This window comes from Peromyscus maniculatus, chromosome 10 (genome assembly GCF_049852395.1).
Source record: "Peromyscus maniculatus bairdii isolate BWxNUB_F1_BW_parent chromosome 10, HU_Pman_BW_mat_3.1, whole genome shotgun sequence".
Classification (NCBI taxonomy): domain Eukaryota; kingdom Metazoa; phylum Chordata; class Mammalia; order Rodentia; family Cricetidae; genus Peromyscus; species Peromyscus maniculatus.
Window position 1 is genome coordinate 61,788,198 of NC_134861.1, and position 9,500 is coordinate 61,797,697.

Genomic DNA, 9,500 nt, shown 5'->3' on the forward strand with positions numbered 1-9,500 from the left:
CGCTGGCTAGAAACAAGCCAAGCTAAGGCCAGGCATTCATAAGGAAAGCCTGATCCTCCTGCCTCCACCTTCCACGTGCTGGCATTATAAGACTGTACAGACACATGTGGCTTCAGCTACTGTCATTGGAAAGCACACTTGGAGCTCGTTTTCTATTGGGAATGAGCGGGTTTTTTTTTTATTGGTTTTTTTTTTTTTTTTTTTTTTTTGTTGTTTTAAATTGTTGTGGGTTTTTTTTTTTTTTTCCCACACACACAATATGCTAAACTCTGGGCAGACCTCCTGCACAGTTGCCCAGCTATTTAAACAGGTGCATTTGCCATATCATATGACACATTTTTCCCAACCAACACTAGCACAGCTGTGCGGTTGCTCAAGCTTTCTTATCTGTAATCTTAAAGCTTCTATTTCGCAGCCACCAACTATTGGCTGGAGCTGCCTTTGCCTCTGGGGAAGGGGCAATAAAACAACAACAATCAATGGTGGGAAGGCATGAATCTGAAAGAGAGAAGGGAGGGTGGTCCAGGAGGGTGTGGAGGGAGGGAAAAGAAGGGGGGATGACGTAATCATTATCATCTCAAAAAATAAATAATTAAAAAAATATTGGCTGGCCATGCACACCTTTGATCCCAGCACTTAGGAGACAGATCACTGTGAGTTCAAGGTCAGCCTGGCTACATAGCAAGTGTCAGGCCAGCCAGAACCTGTCCCAAAACAAAAAATCTTCTGTCACTTTGGAGGCATCTTTGCTTTCCAGAAGCAGTTTCTGTCTTCTCTGCTGACCGCAGCTACTGACTTCTTCCAGGTCCATAAACTGCTGGCCCAACGTGGAGCAAGCCAATGTGTTGTTTCTGAGGTTGGACACTAAGTCATGCCTCCTCTAACTGCCAGCCTTCATTTTCTTTTGTTCTGAAGTTATAACCCGCATAAGCAGTTTTCTGGGCGGACTTTTCTCCAAGTCACTACGAGCCCATGGGCTCCACAGCACGTGGCGTGTGCAGGTCCATTTAGCCCCCTATTTCCAGATTCAGTAATTATAGCTCACCCTCATCTCCATCCTTAGCCCATCTGGTCTTTGAGAAGCTTAGAGAATATGTTGACTATTCATTAGGGCTTTTGAGTTCTCTTATCCAGAAGTTTTGCTATTGGATGTAGAATCATGCTAATCTGGTACCAGTGGACAATATAGATTCCAGAAGCTATTGTGGTCCACACTGATCAAATTGGAAAGAAGGGGAAGTTGACTGGAAAGTCTCAGGCAGACTCTTCCCAGGTCATAAGTCTGATGATGGAAATGAAGGGGAGGTTATAGGTTCTGAGGATGCAACGGGAGGGACTTATTCTTAGCAGAAATGCGGCAACAAACATCCGAGGATGCTGGAGATGAAGGGAAGGGAGAAAGTGTGCAGCAATTCTTCAAGCCTTGTTCTCCCCCACTCTCCTTTTCCTCCGCCTCCTCCTCCTTCTCCTTCAGTCAAACAGGACCTCATCCCGATCCAGCTCCGAGGACTGGCTATGTAGTGAATGATGTGATGATAAATGGCGCTGGTGGAGGTGCTGGTTACCAGCGGAAAAGTCACAGGTCACGGCCACGACTACCAGAGTTACAAAGAGCTTTATTAGAAAGAAGGAGAGGATAGGAGGAAGGAGAGCCAGGCCTGGAGAGAAAGAAAGATGGCGGGAGCAGAGGGCAGGGAGCAGAGAGGGAACAGAGAATGTGTGGGGTTCTGTGTCTGGCGTTTTAAGGTGGGTACGTAGTCACTCGTGGCCGCCGATGACATAAGACGCAAGACCTCAGGCTGCTCATGTGCCGGAGTGAGGGCAGGATCCCAACAGTGAAGGTGACATTTCCCTTCCCATCCTGCCTCCACATCCCTGCTGATCCCTAGGATCACAGTGTATGGGACTCCTACCGGTTTATATGGTGCTGAGGATCAAACTTGGGGCTTGGTGCATGCTAGGCAAGCGCTCTACAAACTGAGCCACACTGAGCTGGCTGGTTTGAGCAGTTTTGAAGACAAACAGCCTGGTAGGCACATGTCACCCGAGGAACAACCTTGGATGACAAACACAACCAACACAGCAGGAGTAGGGTGGCCACTGAGTGTGACGGAATCCAAGGACCTTTGGGTATCAGTGGGCAATGAGGCTAGAGGAGCAGTCCAGTCGTGGCCGTGGAGAGTTGACCCTGCTCAACACCAAGAGCAATGGATGTGTTGTCGATGAAGAAGCTGCTTACAGCTATGATTTGAGTGTGTCCCCCAAAGGCTTATGCACTGAACACTGGATCCTCGGGGTAGCTGAGTTGGGAAGTGGTAGAACCTTGCGGGAGGTAATTAGCTCGCTGGGACACTGCCATCAATCAGACTGGTTGATATGGTTCTCGGCGGCTCTGCAGTGAGTTCCTGTGAGAAATGTTAGGGAAAAAAGTGACATGCTATCTCATGCACACAGTCCCAGCACTTTGGAGGCTAAGGTAGGAGGATCGATGCAAGTTCAAAACCAGCCTGCACTTCAAAGTGAGACTCTATTTCAATCACCCCTACTCCGCCAAGGGTAGTGGTACAAGTCCCCTCCCTGCCTATTTGTTCAATAAGATTATATTTTCCTTTAACTCGTGGGTTATGTTTATAATAGTTGCTTTAGTGTTCTTGTCTGCTAGACCCAATCTCTGACTCGCTTTCTGTATTTCTTTCATTCCTTTCTTCTTTCTCTATAGTATGTTATTTTCCAGCTAATCTTGGCAAATGTTTGGACTCGGAGCCAGGCCTTATGGCTGGGTTCTTGTACCAACATAAAGTGAAGAAGAGTCCAGAATCAAAGAGTCCTGGGGAAACCACGAAATTCCTGACTGAATGAAGAATAAGGCATAAAAGGGACACACAAGGAGTGGCCCAGGGGGTGGGAAAGGACCCAAGTGTCCCAGGGACCATTCTTCTTTTCTTTCTGAGGGGAGGGTCTCATTATGCAGCCATCTATCTATGTCGGCTTCAAAATCATGACCCTCCTGCCTCGGTCTCCTGAATGTTGCTCTGAGCACACCTGCCTCTGCTCTGTGCAACTTGTCAAAGCTGAGTTTTAGACTTTGCACAGAGTTAGTGTGTGCGGGCTTTTCTCTAGAGCAATGGTTCTCAAGCGTTAGTTTGTGCTGACTGCAGTAGGGAAGCCAGGTAGCGTGGCACATAACTGTCATCCCAGCACTTGGCAGGCTGAGGCCAGAGGATCAATGTAAGTTACCAACAGTAGATATAGTGAGTTCCAGGCTAGCCAGGACTACAGAGTGAGAATCTGTCTCAACAAAACATCAAAGAACTGCATGAGCCAGTTCTCACGGCTTATGTTTCCAGTCTTCTTTCTTTAAGTATCTAATTCGGTGGTTCTGAGAGAGAGTCCTTGAATTAAAAAAAAAAAAAAAATAGAGATTTATTTATTTTATGTGTATGAGTGTTTTTCCTACGTACGTATATATGTACCATGTGCAATCTGGTACCCACAGAGGTAAGAGGGTGTTGGATCCCCTGGAACTGGAGTTACAAATAGTTTCAATCCACCATGTGAGTGCTGGGAAATGAACCCAGGTCCTCTGCAGGAGCAGCCAGTGCTTTTACCAGCTGAGCTCTGTCTCCAGCTCTGGCCTGAGTTTTCATTTCCAATAGTCCATCTGACAGATTTCCAGGTGATAGTGGTGCTGTTGGTCAAGGGATAGCACCACAAGAAATATTGTTCTAGAACATTGTTCTGGTTAGAGTTAATTATCAACTTCACTGAAACCAGAATCATCTGCGAGATGGGCCTCTGAACACGCCTGTCTTAAGTGGTCTAACTTGGGTGGGAAGACCCATCATGAATGTGGTTGGCGTTATCTCATGGGCTGGAGCCTGGGCTGAATGGGAATGGGAGCTGAGCAATAAGCATGCGTGCACGAACTCATGGCCCTCTGCTCTTGATCACGGATATGACGTGACTAGCTGCTGCAGGCCCTCACCGTCTTGACTCCCCTGCAATGATGGACTGTAGTCGAGCATTGGGAGCCAACTCAATTCTTTGTCTCTGAAGCTGCTTTGGTCAGGATGCTTTTATCACAGCAACTGGGAGAAGAAGGGAAGACAAACATTCCTTCTGCCTTCCAGGCTGGATGTCAGTTGCCATCAGTGAAATGTTAATGTGGCTTTCCACTTACTGAGCCACACTCCCATGGTCTCCTTTTTTTTTTTTTTTTTTTTTTTTTTTTTTGACAGAGTTTCTCTGTGTAACAGTCCTGACTGTCCTGGAACTCTCTTTGTAGCCCAGGCTGGCCTTGAACTCACTGAGATCCACCTGCCTCTGCTTCCCAAGTGCTGGGATTAAAGGCCAGCACCTCCATCGCCAGGCCAGTGTCTCCAGTCTTAACTCCAGTATTTCTGCTCAGCTTTCAGCCCAGAGGAACTGGTAATCCTTCCACAGGTCAGCAAGTATCCAAGGAGTCTCCACGAGGCCCCTAGGCTAGCGTTCAGCGGGTCCTCTTCTCCCTCCTTAGACCGCAGATCACTGCTTTTCCATCAGGAAATTGCCCTAGATAACAAGCGAGGGTGAGTTTCTCTTCTCTCAAAGACCCCAGGCTTGTCCTGTCTGTAGGTCAGTTCCCGAGGAGTTGACTTATGTATTCTGTCTGATTTAGTGCAATTGTGTTCGTCCTCCACCCCCACCCCCTCTAGCCCATCCCCTGCCTTACAGCTTCCACAACCTCCCCGTCTACCCTCTGCTTCCCCCTCCTTCCCCACCCTGGTGCAAAGGGATGACTAGTGACGGTTTTAAATGATGGGTGACTAGTCTGATTGACATCAATTAGTATTCCATCCCAGGCAGACGTTTTAGGCCTTCTGAAACTTAGGAAACTTGGATCATCCAGATAAAGAAATGGATGGAGGAGGAAGAAGAGGAGAAACAGCTGTTGTTGGAAGGCAACAGTAATTAGATCAAAGGGTGTAAAACATATGGAAAGTCATATTGTAACTGGGGGGGAGTTAGGACTCCTCTAGGAAAACTCCATGCTGAGTGAAAATGGGCTGCCTGCAGGAGCTGACCCTAACACTTGTCTTCTGGGAGAAAGACGGTCTCCATATGCGTATTTCCCGACCTTTGTGACACTTCTGTAAGCTCTCACACTGCTGTGAGCAAGGCTGAGAATGCCTCTTCACTCACCTTTGACTAAAACTGTAAATAAATCCATTTTTCCATCTCTGTCTGTATTATGTTTTTTCTAATAATGTTGATGAGAGCTTCGACCCAGAGTGAGGCCTTATGGCTGGGTTCTTGTAACAACATAAAATCAAGAAGAGTCCAGGATCAAAGACTTCCGTGGACACAGGAGTGGTCCAGGGGGTAGGAAAGGAGCCAAGTGTCCCAGAAGACTGTGTGTGTGTGTGTGTGTGTGTGTGTGTGTGTGTGTGTGTGTGAGAGAGAAAGAGAGAGAGAGAGAGAGAGAGAGAGACAGAGACAGAGAGAGAGACAGAGAGATACAGAGACAGAGACAAAGACAGAGAGAGACACAGAGAGCCCACAGGTATGGAGGTCAGAGGACAATTTGTTGGGAGTAAGTTCTCTGCCCCCATATGCACTTCCGGGATCAATCTCTGACCTTTAGGCAGCAACTTTCACTTGCTGAACCATCCTGCCGGCCTCCAGGAACCTCTCCAGAACATAGTTTGAGATTTGTGTGTGCCCTCTTAAGAGGTTTGTATTTTTAAATTTTCAATCAATCTTATAACATTATTATCAACGTCAAGACCATTTTATGGATGAAGAAACAGTTATATGACTCCATCGAGGTCACAGGTGTGGTAAGAGGCAGAGACGGGACTTGAACCCAGGCATTCTGGCTCTAATAAAATACTCTATACAGCCTCCCTCAAAACTAACAGGCTGGTACTGCAGACAGCCCCGGAAGATGAGCTTTGAAAGGTGCTAAGGATTAGAGCCACTGGCGAGCTCAGAAAGAACTCCACAGTAAACAATAGGTGCTAATGAGATGCTCGAGGTGGCTGGCTCTTGGCCCCGGCCATTGTTTTGAGCCAGGGGAGAGCCAGACACATACACATGGCATCTCCCCTGGTCCTCAGAAGCCCATTTCAGGCTTAAGGTCAAAGAAAGGGAAGACACCTCCCTAGGGACCCAAGGAAAACAAGGCGTGAGACTCCAGCCACCCAAGGAGGTGGAGGGAAGGGGAAGCACCCATTCCTAACCTTGTGGTCACTCGGGGAGTGCAGATTTACAGGCATTTAAACGCAGGCAGCCTCCACTCAATGACCTCTGCAGATCAGCCTCCTCAGCTCCGTGAGCTCCCAAGGCTGGCTTCAGGTGCTCGGAGGATTATCATGCGGAGATGTTGATGAACTGGTCTCCGCGTCTCCTGCGGGCACAACAAAAGGAAGGAAGCTTAAATGTCAGTGGGAGATTTCAACGGAAGGGAGAGCCCGGCGAGGCAGGGAGGTCCTGGGTGGCTTCCAGCCTGCCTGTCTGTCTTATGCTGTTCTTCAGTGGTCCCTTTTGGCCACACTCGTTTTTTTATGTTTATTAACATCAACAGTGACAACAACAATAATAGCAAATGCTTATATTATAGTTCATTCTTTGTGCACCCGTTTTCTAGGGGCTTTTGTTTTGCTTAGTGGTGGTGGTGGGGTGGGGTGGGGTGGGGGGGTTGTATTTCATCCTCTAGTCCATCATCCAGAGAGGTCAGGACAGGAACTCAAACAGGGCAGGAACCTGGAGGCAGGAGCTGATGCAGAGGCCATGGAGGAGTGCTGCTTACTGGCTTGCTTTTGTTTTGTTTTTGAGAGAGTGTCTTACTGTGTACCTCTTGCTGGCCTGATAGTCACTATGTAGCCTAGGCCGGTCTCGAACTTGAGACAGTCCATCTGCTTCACTATCCAGAGTGCTGGTGTTACAGGCCTGTACTGCCATGCTTGGCACGGGCCCTGTTTTCAGGTCTTGCTGTTCTTTATTTTGTCTTTAATTTATATCCACTCTTTCGATCCTCACAGCAACATGATGATGTAAATACTATTGCCAGATTCATCTTATAGATAAGTGTTAAGTCTCTAGGAAACCTGGGACCAGTCTCACTCAGTACCTGTGGTTCCTCCCAACACTTCTCACCCCGCCCCCTTGCCCTAAACCTCTTCCTCCCAGGGCCTGGATTTCAAATCCCAAGTCTGATCCCTATATAACTCAGCCATTGTGGCTAAGCCTGTCTCTTTCCTAGTCAGCGGCTCCTCTCTGGGTCCCCCTCCCCCTCTCTCCTCTCATGGTCCAGTTTAGTCAGTCAGCCAGGTTCAACCCAATGCTCGCTTTCTCCCTTATGTCTACAATAAAGTCTTCTTACTTTTTTTTTTTAATTTATTTTTATTTTATGTACATTGGTGTGAGGGTGTCAGATCTTGGCACTACAGACGGCTGTGAACTGCCATGTAGGTGCTAGGAATTGAACCCAGGTCCTCTGGAAGAGCAGCCAGTGCTCTTAACCACTGAGCCATCTCTCCAGCCCCAAGTCTTCTTACTTTTATGTGCTTCTCCTTTTCCCTTCCTTCCTTCCTTCCTTCCTTCCTCCCTCCCTCCCTCCCTCCCTCCCTCCCTCCCTCTCTCTCTCTCTCTCTCTTTCTTTCTTTCTTTCTTTCTTCCTTTCTGTCTTCCTAATCCGACAAGGAAGCTGAAACACAGAGAAGACAAATAACTTGATACAGGTCCCGTGACAAACGGCAGAGTTGAGGTTTGAGGTCTCAGAGTCCCTCCTCTTAGTCATGACCCTGCTAGTCATAGATGGTGAGAAGAATTCAAGGTAAGGAGACAGGGTAACAAACTGATACAGAGACTGTGTGTGCACATTGTCATATAATGGCCCTGAAGGAACCACTGGCCTCTGAAATCTTGGACCATTTGCTCCCATGTGGAATCCGTGGCAGCATGATGGCTTCATTGAAGCAAGAAGATGTGGTGTAATTAATTTTTATGAGACATCAAGCCAAGCCTTAAGCAGTCTGAAGCGTCTCATTTTTCTTAGATCCTAATTGCCTTGTAAAGAAGTCTAAAGCCCCAGTGAGAAGGTAGCTCGGTAACAGAGTACTTGTCTGGCAGGCACCAGGCTCTGGATCGGCTCCCAGCATTGCATTGCAGAAGACAAACAACTGTCTAGGCCATCCAGCCACAGACAGAACACATGTAGAGAGGGGGCCTTGGAGGCTGAGAGGCCACAGAGAGTGAACAGAGGCCTTCTGCTCAGAGTGCCCACCAACAGAACAAAGAAAGATACTCCTTGTCACACTGTCCCAAGAGACATCGCATAGGGCAGAGATAAGTTAAACCTGCTAAACTCCGCCCCCAATTTGATTCTAAAAGTGTTGCATTTTTAATTTACAATTTTTACCATTGCTAACAATGCACACTGCCTCCGAGCATGCCCCAGCCCAGCTTTAACCATTTCCAAGAGTACAATTGAAGGGCAGTAGGTGCGCTCACATTGCTATGCAACCAACACCCACATCAATCTTAAAGGTCCCCATCATCTCACGCTAAAGCTCTGTACCCATGAAACAATAGCTCCCCATTCCCCCTCACCAAAGCCTGCTGGGCCACTGCCTTACTGCTGCTGTCTGTGTGAATGTGTCCATCGGTTTGAAGGTGGTTTGCTAGGCAACATCTTACAACTTAATACTAAGTTTAACGATCACTTTAAGCAAACATTAACGAGGTTGCTAGATTGTCAATATCAGTGTCAGAGAAGAACCTGGAACCAGCCCAGAGCTTCAGTTCACTCCGTCATCTGCACATTTAATTCTACTGCACCGTGGACTACAGCGTTATGAGTACAATTATAATCACACCTAACATTTACTTTAAAATTGAGAGGGCGGCTTCACGCTCAAATGTCATTTTTATCGTTCACAATTTCTTTGCATTTAAATATTGCTTTTATATTTTACAACAGAGGAGTTAAAAACAAACAAACAAACTTCATGAACCAAGGGACTGAGCATCAGAGAGTGTAAGCACCTTGCCCAAGGTCACAGAGGAGAATGGGCAGGTTTGCAACTCTTTATTGGCCTCTCCTGTTCGAAAAGGAAATTAAAGAGAAGGCTCAAAGGCACAACTTACCATCCTGAAAGAGAAGATATGATTGTGCCTGGTCTTCGAATAGCATCTACTTTTGTGGGCAACATCCTGGGTAGGCCCACAAGAAGGTCCTTGGGTGATATCAATTCAGCTAGGATGGCTCCTGGCAAAGTGTTTTGTAGGGTGTTGTAGTGAAGCCAAAGGTATGCTCAGCTGCGGGAGGGCAGGAGGACCTGAGATCACAGCCCAGGGAGAGTGCCACGAGGTAAAGCCACAGATCTGTGTCCTATGCATAAAGAGGAGTATTGTGTGATAGCTTGATTGCATTCTGGCAATAAAGTTTGCTTTGACTCAGAGGGCAGAGCTAGCCACTAACTGACCAAAATTAACCATAGAGGTTCTGGAGGACTGAG

General features: G+C 47.3%; 1 long non-coding RNA gene across 2 annotated transcripts; it reads right to left on the reverse strand.

The window, feature by feature from the left end:
- Nucleotides 1–1,602: 1,602 nt before the first annotated feature.
- On the reverse strand, nt 1,603–8,658 carry LOC121832594 (uncharacterized). Of its 2 annotated transcripts, none has more exons than XR_006076213.2 (3): nt 8,593–8,658; nt 6,222–6,388; nt 1,603–2,405 (listed from the first exon to the last, which is right to left on the reverse strand). It is a non-coding gene; the product is annotated as an uncharacterized LOC121832594 (long non-coding RNA). The 2 variants fall into 2 exon arrangements; XR_013042925.1 differs by having other exon boundaries at nt 1,603–4,551.
- Nucleotides 8,659–9,500: the final 842 nt, after the last annotated feature.